At 59.1% G+C, this 20101-nt stretch overlaps 1 long non-coding RNA gene across 1 annotated transcript; it reads right to left on the bottom strand.

The window, feature by feature from the left end:
* Positions 1–649: 649 nt before the first annotated feature.
* Positions 650–9424, bottom strand: LOC118152371 (uncharacterized). Its single transcript, XR_004741130.3, has 3 exons — positions 9359–9424; positions 7039–7183; positions 650–2338 (listed from the first exon to the last, which is right to left on the bottom strand). It is a non-coding gene; the product is annotated as an uncharacterized LOC118152371 (long non-coding RNA).
* Between the last annotated feature and the right edge of the window lie 10677 nt (positions 9425–20101).

The raw sequence follows: 20101 nt of genomic DNA, 5'->3' as shown, positions 1-20101 counted from the left end.
GGAGGTTGCAGTGAGCTGAGATGGCACCATTGCACTCCAGTCTGGGCAACGGAGTGAGACTCTGCCTCCAAAAAAAAGGTGCAAAACCCCTCTGCTGATAATTGAGAGAATTCAAGAAGACAGGGAAATGGGAACGAGGACCGCGTTCGTGGATTGAGAAACTCAATGGCGTTAAGATGGAAATCCTCCCCGAAATTAGCATATGGATTTAACACAATCCCAGTCAAACCACCAACAGCCTTTTAAAAAAAAAAAAACTTGCTGGGTTCCTAGATGTAGAAACGCAGAAATTCTAGAACGGCCTAACATTTCGGAAAGGGAGGAAAAAAGTTGGAGCACTAACCCCACCTGACTCCAAGACTTCCTATAAAACTACAGTAATCAAGAGTGTGATGCAGACAGACCAACGGACCAGCAGAACGAAACACACAATCCAGAAACCTACTTCTGTGTGATTGTGTGTCAAAAATAAAATCTAATCATTTTTGAGAAGACAGCAATGCTCTTTAACGGGGGAAGGACAGTCTTCAAAGACGGTGTTGGGACGACTCCATACCTAGGTGGGAAGAAATGAGCCCCAACTCCTGCTTCATAACACACCCCAAGATTAATTCAAGGTGGATCACAGACCCAAACCTAAAAGGCAAAATGAAATTATAAAGAGTTTATTTGAGCAAATACATTCTTTGAATAGAGCAGCTGCAAACCAGAAGAGGTTCAAGAGCTCCGAGGAGGGAATGCAGGTGGAGGCTTTGAGAAGACGGGCGCAGAAGGAAACCAAAGTGGATGGTGACACCCTGTTCCCTGATCTGCTCTGTCCCACTGTAGGCTCAAGTTAAGTTTCACTTATGGGCGGGTTGTGGTGGCTCATGCCTGTAATCCCGGCGCTTTGGGAGTCCGAGGCAGGTGGATCACTTGAAGGCAGGGGTTCAAGACCAGCCCTGCCAACACATTGAAACCCCGTCTCCACAAAAAAAAAAAAAACATAAAAATTAGCCAGGTATGGTGGCACATGCCTGTTGTCCCCACTACCAAGGAGACTGAGGCAGGAGAATCACTTGAACCCGGGAGGCAGAGGTTGCGGTGAGCCGAGATCACGCCACTGCACCGCAGCCATATACCCCACCGCACTTCAGATGACAGACTGAGACTCCATCCTAAAATTTAAAAAAAAAAGGTTTCAGCCGGGCACAGTGGCTCCTGCCTGTAATCCCAGCTCTTTGGGAGGCCGAGGCAGGCGGATCACCTGAGGTCAGGAGTTCAAAACCAGCCTGACCAACATGGAGAAACCCCTTAGCCGGGCGTGGGCTGAGGCAGGAGAATTGCTTGAACCTGCAAGGCAGAGGTCGTGGTGAGCCAAGATCGTGACATTGCACTCCAGCCTGGGTGACAGAGTGAAACTCCGTCTCAAAAAAAAAAAAAAGTTTCACTTATATTTGCAAATGAAGCAAGACTGCCATCACTCATGAGTCCTATGAGGATGTGTCTGCTCAGGATCTTTTAGACTCAGTCTCCATTTTAATTAGCTTCAGCAAACAGGAGAGTGTCTTCATGGCGTGGGATCGTTTGTTGGGTTATTGGTGGTGTTTTGAGTGTATCTCTTCACACCCTGTTTCAGTTGCTGCTCCAGGTTGTCACTTACACGTGGCTCACGACGGTTCACCGATGTCGGCGTTCCACCAGTTTAAGGGAGAGTCGAAGCCTCCCCTCCTAGGGTCCTTTAGTTCTCCCATCTACAACACGCCATAAACATCTTTGCATTTATCGAGAATCACATCAATCAGTATCCTGATTTAGAAAACTCGCAAGGAGAAGGAAACCTGTTACATTCACCCCTAATTCTGCGTGTTCTTTCTTCCTTACCGACGTTCCACGGTTTTCTCTTCCATTGTTTGCATTTCTGCCTCGAGACCTTGCTTAGCCACTCTTCTGGGGAAGGTCCACCAGTGACAAACGCACTTGGTTTTCCTTCATCCGAGAACGTCTTGATGCCCCTTTCATTTCTGAACAGTCTTCTCACTGGGTATAGCATTCTGGGTTGACACTTCTCTTTCAGCAGTGAGGACGGCAGAGCCTCAGGCCTGAGGGTGCCCGTGCCCACCCCTCGAAGAGAGCAGCTGCATGTCAGGCACACCCAGGAGCAGTCAGCAGCTTCCTGGGAACAGCAGAACCCCCTTCACCAAGAGGGAGGTCACTGCGATGGTGCCACCACAGCCAGCACTGACGTGCGTCGAGTCTGCTCGGCATGGAGCCAACCAGTGAGCAGACAACTGAGACACCCCGAAGGTGGGAAGACAGAGGGCTGTGCTACGTCACAGCAAACAGTCCGTGAGGCAACCTGGAAGGAAGACGGGGCAGGTGAGCGCTGCCTCTTGGGGAAGAAGAGGACAGGTGCTGCCTCGCAGACACACAGTAAGGCTAGCCTTGAGCCTGAAGGCCAATCACGGTGGGGGTGCGTCCAGGCTGTGGCCTCCAGGTGGCCACCCTCAATGGGGATGGCCTGAGGGTGGGCAGGTGAGAGAATGGGCAAGGAGCCGGCCAGAATCCCAGGAAAACTAGGCCCGGGCTGGAGCACCAGTAACTGGTGGGGCCTAACCACAGCTCCAGGCCCAAATGTCCCTGCATGGGAAGTGGGCTGGCAGCACAGCCTGGCCCCTCGTCCCCTTCAGACAGCACCGGACATGCCAACAGGGAGGGGGGCCAGGATCTCCTGGCCCTGCCGTGCCCACCTGGAAGTGTGGGCTGGGAGCCGCATGGGGACGGCGGCTCTGGGCTGGCTCCCCTGGGGAAGGAAGATGGGAGTGGAGGCTGTTTGGCAGCCGGAGAGGTGGACTGGGGCTCGTGGCTGTGGCCACCAAAGACGCCCCTCCCCCCGGGCCGAAGCAACTCCATGCTGCCAGCCTCCCAGGCCATGGGGTGTGGGCAGGAAAATGGACCCAACCACAGAACCAGCCACGAGGGCCTGTGTGTGCAATTCCAGCACCACCCCAAAAGGGAACACTGCCACCACACAGGATGAGCCAGCCCCAACTCCCTGCCCCCAGCCCACAACCCTCTCACTGGGCTGGGCTGAGGCGTCCATGGGCTCCCGAGGGCTCAGGGTTTATCTGCAGCAGCCACAGCTCACCTCAGTGAACACAGCACGGAAACACATGAACCTGTACCCAAAACCCAGCAACGCTGCTCCACACTGCAAGCCAGAGGGGGAGGGGATGCCACAGAGGCACCTGCAGCTGAGAGCTGGGGGTCCACTGAGCACCCATGCCAGAGCCGCCCACCTCACGGCCTGAGCTCTCTTCCTCCTGGCGTCAAAGACAGGCAGGCCCGGGGGCCCCACTGCTCACCCCATCCTCCCTGAGCTCCGACGCCTTCCCAGCAAAGCAGGCCACTAATGAGTCACTGAACTTTGTAGCCACAGCAGAGGCTGGGCTGCAGGATCCCACCTCATGGCCTCTCACCCCTGCCCCGGGCTGAGCATACACGGAGCTGGAGAGGGAAATGGAGGCACCACCAGGGCGGCCACTGACCCAGCCTCACCAGGGCAGGCAAGGCGGAGGGCAGAGGCCAGGGCCAGCTGGGGGCACAAGGGGAGGGTGTGGCAGGCAGGGCCTGGGCTTCCTCCGGTGCCCAGCTCAGCATCTCTGGGGTTGGCCCACTTCGAGGCTGGCCAGCCTTCCCGCCCTGTTCCCAGCCTCCCGCACCTGCGGACACCGGCAGTCTCCTCCAAGCTGCCTCGCCCCCCTGCGCCGGGCTCCGGCCTGACCGTGCGTCTAGACCCTGCAATTAGCTGCTTCTCAGGCCTTCACCACCCGGGGCTCCTGAGACCACCCAGCCTCACGTGTCCAGCATCTGTGACGCACGCTCCAGGCACTGGCCTCGCACTCTGTCATTACTGCAGATCTGAGCTCTGCCGGGCATGAGAGCTGCATCTGTGCCACTCGGTGCCCTGGCAGGAACAGGAGCTCACAGGCCCGAACACCCAGGCCTGCCCTGCGCACGTCTGGCCCCTGCGTCTGCCTCATCTCATCTGCCCTGTGATCATCTACGCTCTCATCTCTTCATCTCTCGTCTCATGGTCTCCACATTTCCTTACACTTTATTAAAAAACAAGTTGGCTGGACACAGTGCTTCATGCCTGGATTCCCAGCACTTTGGGAGGCCAAGGCAGGTGGGTCACCTGAGGTCAGGAGTTCGAGACTACCCTGGCCAATGTGGCAAAAGCCTGCCTCTACTGAAAATACAAAACCTAGCTGAGTGTGGTGCGTGCCTGGAATCCCAGCTACTCGGGAGGCTGAGGCAGGAGAATCACTTGAACCTGGGAGGCAGAGGCTGCAGTGAGCTGAGATTGTGCCACTGCACTCCAGCCTGGGTGACAGAGCAAGATTCTGTCTCAAAAAAGAAAGAAAGAAAGAAAAACAAGTCCATGCTTTAAAAAATGTCATCTAAGCCAGGTTCGGTGGCTCACGCCTGTAATCCCAGCACTTTGGGAGGCTGAGGCCAGCAGATCACAAGGTGAAGAGTTTGAGACCAGCCTGGCCAACATGGTGAAATCCCACCTCTACTATAAATACAAAAATTAGCTGGCATGGTGACAGCTGCTTTTAAGGGGTCTTCTGAAAGTCCTGCCCAACACTGTCACTCACATCTCATCAGACAGAAAGTCACGTGGCCACACTCCACGGCCAGTAAGACTGGGAGGTGGGGCCCGGCAGCTTGAGGTGGGCGGACCAGGCTGCACAGCAGGGAGAGAAGATGGTGAGGGGATCAGGATTAGCTCTACCAAGTCCTGGCCCAGGATGCTGAGGCAGCGCCAGCCCCTCCCACCAGACTGGGGTGGTCCCAGCACCCAAGGCTGTTACAGGGTCCCTGCCCTCTCCAGCTCTGAGACCCCAGCCTGGGTCTGCAGGAACTAGCAGGTCACACTCAGCATGCTGAACATCTGTCCCCATGCCATCCCTGGCACTGTGTGGGGAGTATCCCTGCTGCCACGGGGCTCCCACCCACTGTGGCGTGAACGTGTTTCCGGAGGCTCATGTGTTGGAAACCTGATCCCCGCTGTGGTGGTGCGGGAAGTGGGGAACCTCCTGGGAAGTGTTGGGGTCTCAGGGCTCCGCACTTGTGAACGTGAACGGATGGATGCCACCGCCTCGTGGGTGGGGCCGTATTCAAGGGCGGTTCCAGCCCCACCTGCTCTCTTGCCTTCCCCCTTCCCCTCTGCCCTGGGCCACCTGATGGCACAGCAAGGGGCCCTCACCAGATGCAGCCCCACAATCTGGGACTTCCCAGCCTCCAGAACTTTCAGCCCGCCAACCCCGTTCACAATCAGTTAGCCAGTCGGGGTGCCGTCACCGTGAGGACGCCAGCCTCAGCGCGCATCCCCCACGGTGGGGTGACAACACGGACGGAACAAAGGTGGCTCCTTCCCTGAAAGTCACTGCACAGGCCCCCAGGCTGAAGGATCTGGCTGGGGCAGGCACCTTCCCTGAGGACTCCATTGTGGCCCTGGGGACTCCGTTGTGGCCCTCCGGCTCCCAGCCCAGCCATCGCCCCACAGCCTCTCCCATGACCTTCTTCCACTGGGCTTCCCCTCCCCCCAGGGCACTGCGCCGAGGGACCCCCTCTGCCCCATGGCCGGCAGTACAGCCGGTCCCCAGTGCCCACTTTAAATGGCCTCAGACACACACACGGGTGGAGGGGCAGGGTCTCTGGGCCTGCATGCCCGTTTGGGGGTCGAGGGGAGGGCAGGCCTCTCTCTGGGCTGGCTCCTGCGGGTAGGGAGGTCAGAAGCAGCAGCTGTTCGGCTTGGCCCAGGCTGGAGTCCAGTCCTGCCTGCAGCCATCTCTGCCACCCTCACACTCAGGGGCCACATTTCCAAGCCCTCCAAGGGTCTCCCGAAGCCCCCACCAGGCCCGAGGCCAGCAGCAGCCACCCTGCTGCCTCTCTCTGGGGCTGGGCAGCACCGGGGGAAGGAGAGGCCACACGCACGTGCGCAGCACAAACTGCACGATTTGCCTGGGCTGGCCTGCGTGTCCCTCCCTAAACCACAGGTGGAGGCACCAAGGAATCGCTGTCTTGTGCATAGGGAAACCGAGGCACAGGCGAAGAAGCCACCCCCACATCACGCAGCTGAGAGCAGCGCCTGAAGCTTCATGCCTCCCGCTGTGGCCACCAGCCTAGCATCCAGTGACCATGCTGAACAGCAGAGAGTACAGCAGGCCCAGCCCTCTGACGGCCCATGGCCAGGGCCCTGGCGTGCCGGCCCCAGGACAGGGACATCGGCTGTAGAGGAGGCTACGTCCAGCTGCAGGTGGATCCTGAGGCGGGCCCAAGCTCCCCCTGGGTGAAAGGCAGCACTCCGTCCTGGTCAGCGCCTTCCCCACGAAGAGGCCAGGCTCCTGCCACCGCCCCTGCCCTGCCCCCACTGTGGCCCCAGCAGAGGAGGCTGTGGTGGCCTCAAGCAGAGGTGGATTTCCAAGCCCCCAGGGACAGTGGCTGTGAGGCTTGGCCACAGGCCCCAGGGCTCGCCCGTGCTTCCACCAGATGGCCACCGGCTGGACAGTTCTTGGGAGCCCACCCAGCCACCTGCTTCGGAGCTGCCCACCTTCCCCGGCCACCTAGCTGGCCCCTCCTGCGGTGGGTGGCGGCTGCACGGTGACCTTGCAGTAACCCAAGTGCCATCCGTCAGCGGCCAGCCGCCTGCTCGGGAACACGGCGTCAGCTCATCTGAATTCAAATTAGCCCAGGAGCCGCGCGGTGCCAGCCATAACTCAGCCTGCGGAGGAGTACGGCCGCTGCAGGTCGGACGTTACCATACATCCCCGGGGCGTCGGACAGGGCTGCTAATGAAAATATCAATCAAAAACTCGGCTGACTTAATGGTCAATTTAAATTAATTAATTGGGGAGGAGACAAAAGTTGAGGAGGGTGGCGTTGATGGGCTCCCTCTCTGGCAGGCGGGGAGGAGAAGTGGGTGCCCGGCTGGGCACAGCCCCCGGGCCAGGAGATGGGGCCAAGTCTCCCCGGGGACCTGGGGCTTACCTGAGGGCCCAGGGGCCGTGCCTGCCTGGGGCGGGTATGAGGCCTGAGATTCCGTCCCACAGTTCCTGGCTGGCTGTGAGTGGCCTGTCCTGCTCCCGCTGTGTCGCCTGCAGAGACCACTCCTGGCCAAGTGACCGCCACGCAGCTGCAGAAAAGCCCCTTGCTCAGTGGATCAGGGAGGGCTGGCACTGTGGCATGAGTGTGGGCAGCCACTGACTCAGGCCCCTGGGCCTCATCATGTCTGTGACATGGTGGCCATGTCCACCGCCCAGGACACCGCAGGGCCCAAGGCAGGCGGGGGGCAGGGGCTGGGCGCGGGATTCACTAGGGATGCCCCCAGGTCAGGCTCTGCGTCAAGGGAGACACAGGTGCCCCTGCCTCACAGTGGAGAAACTGAGGCTCTGAGGGGGGCAGTGGTGCCTCAGGCAGAAAGCGCTGTGATCCCTCCAAACCCCAAAGTGACAATGCAGAGGCTGACAGGTCATCCAGGAGCCAGAGAGACAGGAGCAAGGGCCAGAAGGACAGCAGGGGCGACAGGGCAGGGCCCCCAGGGCCCCCATTCCAGGCAAAACCTGGTGGAAGAGTCCCACGCAGCCCCGCTGGGAGACATTTACATACTCAAAGGCAATAACAGAGCCCTCCACACTCACCAAGGTGAGGGCACAGGAGCCCGCACCCCTCCTCTGCCCACCTCCACCCCCCCACAGCAGGCACAGCTGCACTGCAGGTCTGGCCGAGAAGGCACCTGGAATTCGGTCCCAGATGCTGACACTCGGGTGCACTGCAGGCTCCCCCAGGAGGCCCTCCTGGAAGAATCACTATAGGACCCAAGGGCCAAGCCCTGAGAGGCAGCAGAAGGGCCCGTGTTCCCACCCTGTGGTCAGGAGCCACACCAGGTGGAGCCTTGAGGGAGGCTGAAGCCACCACCCTGGCCGCCACGGGTCATGTCTGGGCAGCCAGGAGCTGTCCAGGGACCCCAGAGGCAGGTTCATTGGGTGGGATCTGGGCTCCCGACTCCTTCCTCTGGGCCCACCCGTCAGAACGCTACACAAGATACCCCGCAGAGCCTTCCAGAAGGCGGCTGGTGTGTTCTTCCTGCCCCAACTCCAGGCTCTGAGCCATGCCTGCTGGGGCATGAGTTGTGCTGAGCACAGAGCTGTGTCCTATGCTCTGCCCATGCCAGGAGCAGAGCAAGCCAGAGGCCAGAAGGAGGAGATAGGGGTCAGGCCAGAACTGACCTCGAGCCAGGCACCAAGGCCCACGGAGCCCAGGTGGCCGCAGCTGCACGGGGCAGAAACAGACGGCGGCCGTCAGGAGCCACCCAGCCGGGCTCTCCTTCCACAGCATCTCAGAGCAGCAGCTGACCCAGACAGCGGAGCCAGGGAGCCTGACTCAGACCAGAGGCCGCCAGACTCACAGCCGAACAGGAAGACTTGCATCACAAGACCCAGTGGGGGACCCGGGGAGGACCAGGGCAGTGTAGACTCTCCGCCACGGCCATGCCCTGGGCCCAGGGACTCAGCCTGGCAGTGCCAACACACAGCCCTGAGTCTCCATCACAAACCTACCCACTGGCCAGAGCTCAGTCACAGGCTCAGTGGCCTGTAAGTGGGAAGGGGCCAGCCGTCCCCCAGGCCTCCAGGTGAAGAGGATGGGGGCCTGGCCTGGAGGCTGCCGAGGGCAAGGGCTGTGGGACAGGACAGACTGAAGCTTGGCACAGTGACCACCATGGGCCCAGTGAGGCCAGCCAGAGCCACGGGACCAAGTGTGGCCAAGTGCACAAAGGGCAGGAGAAGGGTGGGGCTTCGCTCTGGTGCCCCAGAAGGTCGGCCCCCGGGAAGCCGTCCAGCTCGCCCTTGCAGCCTGACACACAGCCTCCCTGGGCCACCCAGGTCCCCACCAGCCCCAGCACTGGGCATTCAGGGCCCGCCCCAGCAGGAGGAGGGAGTGCCACCACCACCCTTTGACTCCAAGCCACCCAGACTGCTCGGACAGGGCCTGGTCCTGCTGAGGCCACAGCGGCCATTCGGCTGGTGCTTCTGTGCCCCTGAGCAGCTTACACCCTCGGGCGACAGACCAGCCATGAACTGTGACCCATGCACTCACCTCCCAGAACGCGTACTGACCGCAGCCACTCCAGTACTGCAGAGCTGCTCACTCGGGAGCCTCAGACAGAGGGACCCTGAGGTGCCACACACACCCAGCCCCATGCCTGGAGCCCACCCAGCCACAGCCCCTCTGCACACCCCTCCAGGCAGACCGCTCCCCACAGCCTGGTGGAGAGCTGCGGCACCCAGTGGCCCGAGGCCTCCCATCCTACCTGGGCCTGATCAGAGACAGTGTCCACACGGGGGCCCAGTGGCCAAGAGCTGCAGCTGAGGCCTGGAGGGGAAGGGAGGGAGGAACCCAGGGCCAGATGGTCCCACTGCCTCCCTCCGTCACCCTTGTCCCTCTGGTGCTGGTCCCAGCAGCAGCCCCACCTGGGGGTCTCCACTCAGCCAGCAGCCCCTCCTGAGGTCATGCAGGGGGCCTGGGGCTCCCGTGAGCCTCCCACCCACCACAAGTGACTCTGGGAGAGACAGGCTCTGTTTGTGAGCTGGACACCCTCAGCCAGGTCCCACCCACCCATCAGGGTCCACCTGTCAACTGCAGCACTCGGCGATAAGGGGTAGAGGATTCCACAGACACCCCTCGAGTACCTGGACAGGAGGGTGACATGGGGGAGGGTGAACACCTGGGTGGAGAGGATGGCACGGGGGGAAGGGCACACCTGCGTGGGGAGGGTGACACTGGGGAGGGTGGCATGGGGGGAGGGGTGCACCTGATATGGAGGGTGTCACAGGGGAGGGGAACAGCTGCACTAAGACTCCCAGGGCTTCACCCACTGCAGGGTCCCCTACCACAGCCCAAGATAAGGGGCTTGGCCTTGTAGCGCGGGAGTGTGAGTCCATTCTCCCCTGGGGCCCGCGTGCCTTCAGTCCGTGACAGTGCCCCGTGATGGCGTGGTCTCCAGGGGGCCGGGGCCATGGCGTTCTCGTCCCACCACGGCCACCCAGGATGTGCAGCACCTGGATCCCCTCCAGGCGGATACCTCGCCCAGTCCAGCTGGGAAGCGGAAGGAGCAGGGTCCCTGGGGACTGGAGCGGGCGGCACCCATGGCGGAGGGAGCCCGTCCTCACTGCACCCGAGACCCGGGGGTCTGCACTCCGGGGCCCACAGAGCAAGGCTGAGGCTGCGGCCACCACCGAGAGGCAATCTCTGCTGCCACCCAGCGGCCTCCGGGGGAACTGCGGGCAGAGCCTCAGGCCAGGCCGGACCACCAGGCAGCTCACCTCGCCAGGCTGCCAGGGAAAGCGGAGCCTCCGGCCTCGGTACCAGTCTAGGGTGGCCTGAGTCAGTCCTGGGCCTGGACTGTGCCCTGGAGGCCTGGCAAGAGAGCAATGAGGGACACGTCCGTCCTGAGGGCCACTGGCCACAGCCTTGCCTGGCTCCACCAGCTCTGCCCCCAACCCTCACCCCGGGGGAGGAAAGGCCGAGGCCCGTGCATCCTGCCTATGGCCGCTCTCATGGGCCTTCAGCAGACAGGAAATGCCCAGGGCTAAGGCAGAGCCTTACGAGTGCCCAGCTTCAGTGAAGAGTACAATGGGGGGGCTCCCAGAGAAGGCCCCTCAGGCCCAGACACAGCCCCTTAGGAAGAGGGACCCAGCCTGGGGTCCCTTTAGGATGCTGAGGCAGGAGGGTCATTTGAGTCTCCAAAGGCAGGTGGTCCCGGAAGCGGGGGACAGCCTGGGCCTGACACCCAGGTCAAAGCCGAGGTTTACTCAGGCCCTGGCCGGAGCAGGTGCAGGATGGAGCTTCCCCACTCCGGGCCTTCCCTCCTGCGCTCCCATCCTCCTCCTCCCCACATACACCACCCAGCACGGAGAGGCCTTGGTGAGATCCCACTGGATGCCTCACCCGGCTGCCTGCCTGCCAGGGGTGGTGAGGGGAAGGGTCCTGGACGAGGGCACCAACTCCTCACACACAGGGTATCAGTCATCCCTTCTGAGCTGCCCAGAGCTGCCCATGAGGCAGGTGCGCAGGGAAGCCTGGCCCTGGGGCCTCTTGCTGCAGGGGCCTGAGACAGCCTGTCCTCTGCACCACCTGTGACCCGGGAGACAGAGCCCAGCTCGGTGTTGTAAACGCATGATGTCTGCGGAGACCAGTCACCTCTGCGGCTGCAGCCAGAAGAGCCCCAGCCAAGGCCTACACGAATGCACACCCAGGAGTTCCCGTCAAACTCTCCAGAGACGGAGAGTCTGGGTGTGGCCGTGTGCAGATCCTGACCCACGAATCACACATAACGACTGGGTATGGGGACAGGTGGGCAAGAGCAGGGTCTAGAGAAACCCTCGCCGCGGGCCCCGCTTAGCCGGCCTGTCCTGCTCCGAGGCAGGCTCAGCAACTCCTGTCAGCCTCACTTCCACTCCCAAGACATGCCAGGAGCCTGCCTTCAACACCACCGAGGAAGCAGACAGAGAAGGCCCGCACTGCATGATCCCACACCTAGGAAATGTGCAGCTGCAGAGAGACAAGCAGAGGGAGGCCGGCAGGGCAGGGCAGGGTGGGGAGGGCCCACTCACAGGGAGGGGCCTGATTTGGGCGATGGGGAAAAATTGGTTTGGAATCAGATAGAGGTGGGGTCTGCACCACCTTATGAATGTACTAAATGCCGGTGAACTGAACGCTACATTTTATGTTGAGGCTGGGGGCCGTGGCACGGGCCTGTAGTCCCAGCACTTTGGGAGGCTGAGGCAGGAGGATCATTTGAGTCCTGGAGGTCAAGGCTGCAGTGAGGCCTGATCACACCACTGCACTCCAATCTTGGTGACGGGGAGAGATCCTGTCTCAAAAATAATTCATAATTAGCAATGATTAACAATAATTAATAATAAATGTATTAATACTAACAATAAAAAGGCTGTTTCCCATGAATTATTATAACCCTTAAGAGGAGAAAGGCTGGGGAAAGGGTGGCTCCGACTCCTCGGCCTGCAGCAAAGATGCACACGGCTCGGAGCAGGGCTCAGGCAGGCGGAGACCCCGCTCAGGGCTTCCCAGCCGCCTCGCCCCAGGAGCTCCGAGAGCAGCAGTGGACAAGCCAGGGCAGCCCCAGGCCTGCTGTCCAAAGCAGAGGTCTCTGTCAACCCCAGCTACAACTCGCTGTAATCCCAGCTACTTTGAGAGGCGGAGGCAGGAGAATCGCTTGAACCCAGGAGGTGGAGGTTGCGGTGAGCCAAGATTGTGCCATTGCACTCCAGCCCGGGCAACAAGAGCAAAACTGTCTTAAAAAAAAAATTGCTGGGCATTGTGACGGCACCTGTGATTCCAGCTACTCGGGAGGCTGAGGCATTGGTGAGCCCGGTAGGTGGAGGTCGCAGTGAGCCGACACGACGCCACTGCACTCTGAGCTGGGATACGCGGTAAGACGACATCTCAAAAAGAAAGTCTGGGCTCTCTACAGAGGTCATCAGGGCTAAATGAGGTCGTATGAGTGGGTTCTAATCCAGTCTAACCTGCGTCCTCACAGGAAGCGGAAGAAGAGGACACAGACACACACAGAGGGACAGACGGGGAGATGGTGGCCGCCTGTGAGCCGCAGAGAGAGGCCCCGGGAGAAAGTGGCCCTGCTAACACTTCCGTCGCCTACTCCAACCTCCAGAAGTGGGAGGAGAGACGGGTCTGCTGTTACAGCCCAGTGTGCCGAATTCTGTTATGGCCGCCCAAGAAGACGGACCCACAGACGACAGGAGAAATATCACACGACCATCTCAACAGACAAGTCACAAATAATAAAAGCAACACCCGTTTGTGAGGTTTTATAATCAGCACCCTCAGAACGAAGCCTGAGCCCTCTCACTACCATCCTTGACTAGACAGCCGTCTGAAGCCACAGAATGCTCCACACGTGGACACACACATGCGCCCACATGCACAGGCACGTGGGCACAATTTGCACACCTCTGTGTACACACACCACACAGGCTCACATGACACAGTGCTCACACATGTGTGGGTTACAGTTGTACAAGGTCACACATGCCCACGTGCACACAGACCCACCTGCAAACCCTGTGGGCACATACAGTTACCCGGGGACACACACGGGCACACTTATGCACAGACCCCATACAGACAATGCAGGCACATCTGTAGTTACACCTGCAGGCACATGCACACACATGCACAGACATACAGGATGTCCCCACAGGCACACACATGCTCAGGCATGCATTCATGCTCACACACACGAGCACCATCTCCCTAATGTCCCCACAGGCACACACATGCTCAGGCTCAGGCATGCATTCATGCTAACACACACGAGCACCATCTCCCTAATGTCCCCACAGGCACGCACATGCTCAGGCTCAGGCATGCATTCATGCTCACACACACGAGCTCCATCTCCCTAATGTCCCCACAGGCACACACATGCTCAGGCATGCATTCATGCTCACACACACGAGCTCCATCTCCCTAATGTCCCCACAGGCACACACATGCTCAGGCTCAGGCATGCATTCATGCTCACACACACGAGCTCCATCTCCCTAATGTCCCCACAGGCATGCACATGCTCAGGCATGCATTCATGCTCACACACACGAGCACCATCTCCCTAATGTCCTCACAGGCACACACATGCTCAGGCATGCATTCATGCTCACACACACGAGCTCCATCTCCCTAATGTCCCCACAGGCATGCACATGCTCAGGCATGCATTCATGCTCACACACACGAGCTCCATCTCCCTAATGTCCCCACAGGCACACACATGCTCAGGCATGCATTCATGCTCACACACACGAGCTCCATCTCCCTAATGTCCCCACAGGCACACACATGCTCAGGCATGCATTCATGCTCACACACACGAGCTCCATCTCCCTAATGTCCCCACAGGCACACACATGCTCAGGCTCAGGCATGCATTCATGCTCACACACACGAGCTCCATCTCCCTAATGTCCCCACAGGCATGCACATGCTCAGGCATGCATTCATGCTCACACACACGAGCTCCATCTCCCTAATGTCCCCACAGGCACGCACATGCTCAGGCTCAGGCATGCATTCATGCTCACACACACGAGCACCATCTCCCTAATGTCCCCACAGGCATGCACATGCTCAGGCATGCATTCATGCTCACACACACGAGCACCATCTCCCTAATGTCCCCACAGGCACACACATGCTCAGGCTCAGGCATGCATTCATGCTCACACACAGGAGCTCCATCTCCCTACATTCCAAACGGTGAAACACTTAAGGCTTCATTATTTAAACCATAATTTACACCAATGCAATTCACCTAGAAATTAGTGCAAAGATCTAAAGAAGTGGCCGGATGATGGGAAACTTCAGAAATCCCCTTCCAACAACTCTTGGGTCTGACGGGAAATACAATTGGCCACGAGAGACGATCTTATAATTACATGGAAAGAGAAACTGCACGTCCACGAAGCCAGATTCAGGAGGAGTTGCTGGAGAATTCACAACTTTAAATGCTTTTATTACTGAGCAAGAGAGACTGAAAATAAATGAACAAAACACTCGACACAGGAGGAAAAACATCCATAAACCAGATCCTCGGGCGGCAGGAAGGGCGGGACAGAGATAAAGCCGGAATTAATGAATTGGAAACAAGAAGAATGGGAGAGCCCATCCGTAAATCCAAGAGCCGGTTCTCCAAAATAAATAAATAAACAAACTAAGCAAGGCTCCGAGCACCTCATCAACAGAGCGGGAAGCCAGGGAGCCCGGGACGAGAGGGTCAGAGCCGCCCAGGAGATTGAAAGTGACAGCTCGTGCATTCCGTAGTCCTCAGAAAACTGACCATTCTCCAACACCATATAAATCACCAGAATTAACTTAAGGAGGTTTAAAAAAAAATCTATATCCGTAACAGCAGAGAGAGAGGAAAACGGGTGTGACTGGGAGGTTCTGGCTACAGGGCCTCACTTCCCGTTCAACACCAAGGCAGAACCCACCATTTGGAGCAATGATGCCGTGCCAGGGAGCACTCCAGGGGTTACAGGGACACACGGGAGGACCAGCCAAACACCGGGAGGGGCCGAAGGCCAAACCACAGGGCAGGGCAGGGCAGGGCAGGGCCGGGCAGGGCAGGGCAGGACCTAGGGAGGGGCTCTCTGGCAGTGGGTAGCGGGTGGTGGAGGGAGTGAGGGGCTTGCAGCCGGTGAGGGAACCAGGCCTCTTCACTGGGTGTGGGGGTTGTGGAGCGTACAGTGGACTCTGCCTGCCTGTGACCTTGCCCTTGGGGTGTGGCAGGACGTGTCTGAGCTGCTACATACAAACAGGACTCCCCTGTGTGGGGTCCGATGGGGACAGGGCAGGGTGGGCAGTTGGGAAGAGGTCTCTGCTGGGGGCCCCATTACCCTCTGAGCTGTATCCCTGCCCCCATGCCCCCTCCACACCCATCCACACACACAGGGGAAAGCAGGGGAGGGTGGAGCCAGCCCCAAGGTCTGATGTGGCTCTCAGGGCACCACCTCGGCCACCATGTTCAGCCGCCAACCAGCAGCTGCCTCCCCTGTTCCTGTCTGTTTCACATCATGATCATAGGTGACTGGGCCATAATTTGGAAACGGTCTTTTTTTTTTTTCCATTTCTCAACGGAATTTTGAGAGGCCAGAATTTCCTCCCTTAAGCATTTTGTGGAGGGTTGCCTATAAAATCATCTGGGGGCCGGACGCAGTGGCTCACTCCTGTAATCCCAGCACTTTGGGAGACTGAGGCGGGTGGGTCACCTGAGGTCAGGAGTTCAAGACCAGCCTGGCCAGCATGGTGAAAACCCTGTCTCTACTAAAAACACAAAAAAAATTAGCTGGGTATTGTGGCACAAGCCTGCAGTCCCAGCTGCTCAGGAGGTTGAGGCAGGAGGATTGCTGGAATCCAGGAAGCGGAGGCTGCAGTGAGCAGAGATCGCACCACTGCACCCCAGCCTGAGTGACAGAGCAAGACTCCATCTCAAAAAGAAAAAAATAAATCATCTGGGGCTGGGGCTTTCTCGAAGGCAGATTTAAACTACTTGTTCATTCTGGCAAGTGGCTACAGGACTATTTACAGGTTCTCTTTCTTCTTGAGTCAGTTTTTGGCCATATTTGTTTCAGGAATTTGTCCATTTCCTCTAAGTCATTCATCATATTCTCTCACTATCTTTACAATCGCTGCTGCGTCTCTAGTTCTGCCTCTTCTCATTCTTCGTAGTATCAATTTGCTCAGTCTCCCCTTTCCTCAAGCTAAAAGACTTGTGCCAATTATTTAGTCTAGCAAACAAATAACTCGTGGGTCTTCTCTGCTTTGGCTTTGTTGTCAGTTTCATTCATTTCTGGGTTTTGTTTTGTTTTGTTTTTGAGACAGGGTCTCGCTCTGTCATCCAGGCTGGAGTGCAGTGGTGTGATCATGGCTCACTGCAGCTTCCAGGGCTCAAACGATCCTCCCACCTCAGCCTCCTAAGGAGCTGGGACTACAGGCATGAGCCACCACACCCAATTAATTTTTTAATTTTTAGTAGAGATGGGGTCTTGCTGTGTTGCCCAGGCTGGTCCCAAACTCCTGAGCTCAAGCGATCCTCCCCCCATTAGCCTCCCAAAGTGCTAGGATTACAGGCATGAGCCACTGTGCTCAGCTATTTTTCACTCTTATTTCTTCTAATACAGAAATTGAGGGCTGTAAATTCCCTTCTACACACCACTTGAGACCCGCTGCACAAGCACGGCTACGCCGATCACCCAGTTCTGGGTCCTCTCATTTCTGTTGATTTCTTCTATATCCCATGAGTTACTACATGAAGTATATTTTTTGGAAGTTGTTAAACACATGAGGTTTTGTTTGCTTTTTGTTACTGAGTTGTGGTCAGAAAATAGGATCCATCCAACAGTATTTGAAATGTACCGGCGTTTGCTTTCTGGCCTATTAATGGTCCATTTCCTACAGGCTCCATGTGTGCCTGAAGCTAATGTGACTTCCCGGCTGGGTGAGGCCCATTCCGCAGATGCCCCTCCGCTCGAGCTCAGGAGCCAGCACCATCAAACCGCCTGTCCTCTTCTTGTTTCTTTTGAGTCTACTCGAAGGATTATCCACTAAGAGAGCATGACCGAGACCTCTGCCTAGGATAGTGGGCTTGTGAATTTCTCCTTGCGATTGGCTGGGTTTGCCATAGCGGTATCACTTTTGGAGACGGCTAACTTTGGCGTTGCCCAGTTCCCGGGAGCTCCCATCCGTCCTCACGTGTCACACTTCCTGCTGCGTGTGGCCTCACTCGCACACTCCCCACCTGAGCCCAGGGCCTCGGGCCCCTGGCTCACTCCTCCCTCTGGGCCTTCACACCAGCTGTCCTGAGTGAAACTCACCTCCCCAGATCCCATGCCCTCACCTCCTGAGTCTAGAGCAGAACCCAAGAATTGGTCAATCCACCTGTCAGAGGACCAAGAGCATGCCTGCCCAGCACCTGGGTTTTTCTGGATCAGAGGGGTCCATGTCTGCATCCACCAGGCCAGGCCAAGCATTGGGAGGCTACGGGGCTGGCATGGGGCTCAGGCTCTTCAAGGCAGACCTCCCTCCCTCCTCCCAAAGGCCAACCAGGAAGAAAGATGAAATTGCTGCTCTTGCTGGGGGCATCCCATCTGCAGGGCTGGAACAGTGACAGTCCCCTCCAGCGGTCACCCATGGCCCTGGCATCTGCCCCTCCTCCCCAGGGCACTGGCTGAGCTGCACACGGAGCAGCCAACGTGAGAATGAGGTGCTCCCACCGCTGCAGCAAAGGACAGACAGGCCCCTCTCCTGGGGAGTGCCACCTGGCGAGGGCCAGCACCTCAGCCACCACTGCTGTCTGGGCCTGGGGAGTTCCTGGGCAGACGAGCTCTCAGCAGAGGGAGGCCCAGGGCTCTCAGCTGGACTGGGCACCCATGACAAGGGACAAGAGGTTGGACAAGAACGGGCCCTGTGACTGATGGGGAATGGCTGGCCCTGAGGCCATAGCACACAGACTGCCACCCCAGACTGCCAGGGAGGCTCCCAGCCAGGCCATACCCTCCTCCCTGGGTCTTCAGAGGCTCTGGGTAGAGCCAGAGGGAGCAGCGGTGAGGCTGGTCCTCAAGGGGCAGAGGGAGCCTGGGAAAGGATGGAGGCGTATTTAGGAGAAGATACAGGGGTGGATGCCCAGGGAAGGGTGGGGAAGCCATCCCTCTCATCCCCACATCCCCACCCTGCCTCACCTCAGCCCCTTCCCCTCAGGAGCCCTCCACAGGGACAGAAGCCCTGCAGTGGGGAAGGCCCCAGGAGAGGGGGCAGGCTGGGGGTGGGCTGAGGCTGCAGGGCTGGGGGCTAGGGGCAGGGAGGGCCTGTTTGGAGCATCCCAGCCTGGGGACAGAGGAGTGGCCTCCCAGGCCCCCAGTGCAGGAAGGGAATTGCCCCAGGGGCCCAGGCACAACCCCAGCCCTCCTACCAGCTCTGCCCAGACATGGCCTAGCCCAATCTAGAGGATCCTGCAGAGGCTGACACTGAGGTGGGTGCCCAAAACAGGCTCCAGAGACCCAGGGGCTGTGCTGTGCTGCAGCCCCCCAAGTCCCCGCCTACCTGCCCATAGTGCTAAGGTCCCTCCAGAGGGCCCCGGGACCACCTGCCTGTGGCCGGTTGAGGAAGGACCAAGCCCAGGCCCTCCGTGGGGGGCACAGTTGAGCAGTCCCCACCCCACCAGCACTGCCTGCAGCTTCAACAGCAGCTTCTCTCCATCCCCGGGGCCGTGCATCCACCAAGGCAGCAGGCCGGCACCCCAGGCTGCCCCCGGCCTCAGCGAGGAGACCCCACAGGGCCAACCAAGGGACCCAGATGTCCCCAGTGAGGGTCCTGGCCACCATCCCAAGAGACACACAGACACTCCCAGGGAAAATACACCCTTGGGGACAAGCTCTGGGGTCCGGGCTGTGAGCTCACTCCCAGCACACACACGCCACCCTGTGCCAGGCAGATGGGGGGACCCAAGGGTGCCCTGGACCTTCCATCTTAGTCTCCCCACCCAGAGGACACAGCAGGTCTGCACTGCAGAAGAACTGGCCGCACTGCCCGCTAGGGGCCCCACCCCACCGACACCCCAGGTCCCAGACGACCTACCCCAAGGGCACCGAGGGGAACTGCCCTGGGCCTCAGCCTCACTAAGCAGCCAGCCAGGAAGGTCCTGCCCAGGAGAGATGGAGGTTTGGGGAAGGATGAGGTGAGCTAGGGTAGGAGGTGAGATGGGTGGGGAAGCCCTGAGGGTTTGGGGGGAAGGTGGCAAATCCAAGTGCTGTGGGCAGGACCAGAGCCTCATCAAGGGAAGGGGAGAGTCGGAGGGTGAGAGGTGGGGCGGTGACTCCACACACAGATGCCAGCTCACCTCACATCCCCTCATTCCCACACACCCAGGCCAGGCTCAGAGGTGTTGAGGGCCCCAAGGGCCCTGGCTAGGGTGGGAGCAGAGTCACGGGCCCCTTCCTCCTGCCTGTCCTTGAAGGGGACTCAGGTGGTGAGAGCCCCTGGGAACTGTTCTAGACTCAGGTGACAGAGTGGATATGACCCAAACCTGGGTCACCATCCAGCAGGAGGGGACGACGGGTGGCCTCACAGCCGTGCCCTGGAGTGACTGTAGGAAGAGGGCAGGGCCCCAGCCGCCCCAGAGGGTCCAGGCCCAGGTGGGGACCCCAGGCCCTCTGCAGTCACAGCCGATGCCCTGCTTTGTCTCTGACGCCCTCCCCGGCCGCAGCAGAGGGCGCAGCGGGACCCTGGCAGGCCTGACACCACCATGCCAGCCCCACAGCCCCGTCTCCACGGCTGTCCCGCAGGCCGGTGGCCAGTGCCCTGGAGGTCACCACGGCCCCACAGCCGGGCTCTGATCTGAAAGACCCTGCCCTTACGAAGTCATCTCCGAGCGCTGCTCACCTCACCCCACGTCCCATCGCCCTGGCTGGCGACCTGACTACACAAGCGACTGGCTTTTGCTCCATCACCCGGGGCTGAT

This window comes from Callithrix jacchus, chromosome 3, assembly GCF_049354715.1.
Source record: "Callithrix jacchus isolate 240 chromosome 3, calJac240_pri, whole genome shotgun sequence".
Lineage (NCBI taxonomy): Eukaryota > Metazoa > Chordata > Mammalia > Primates > Cebidae > Callithrix > Callithrix jacchus.
This window is presented reverse-complemented; position numbering and strand designations above follow the sequence as displayed.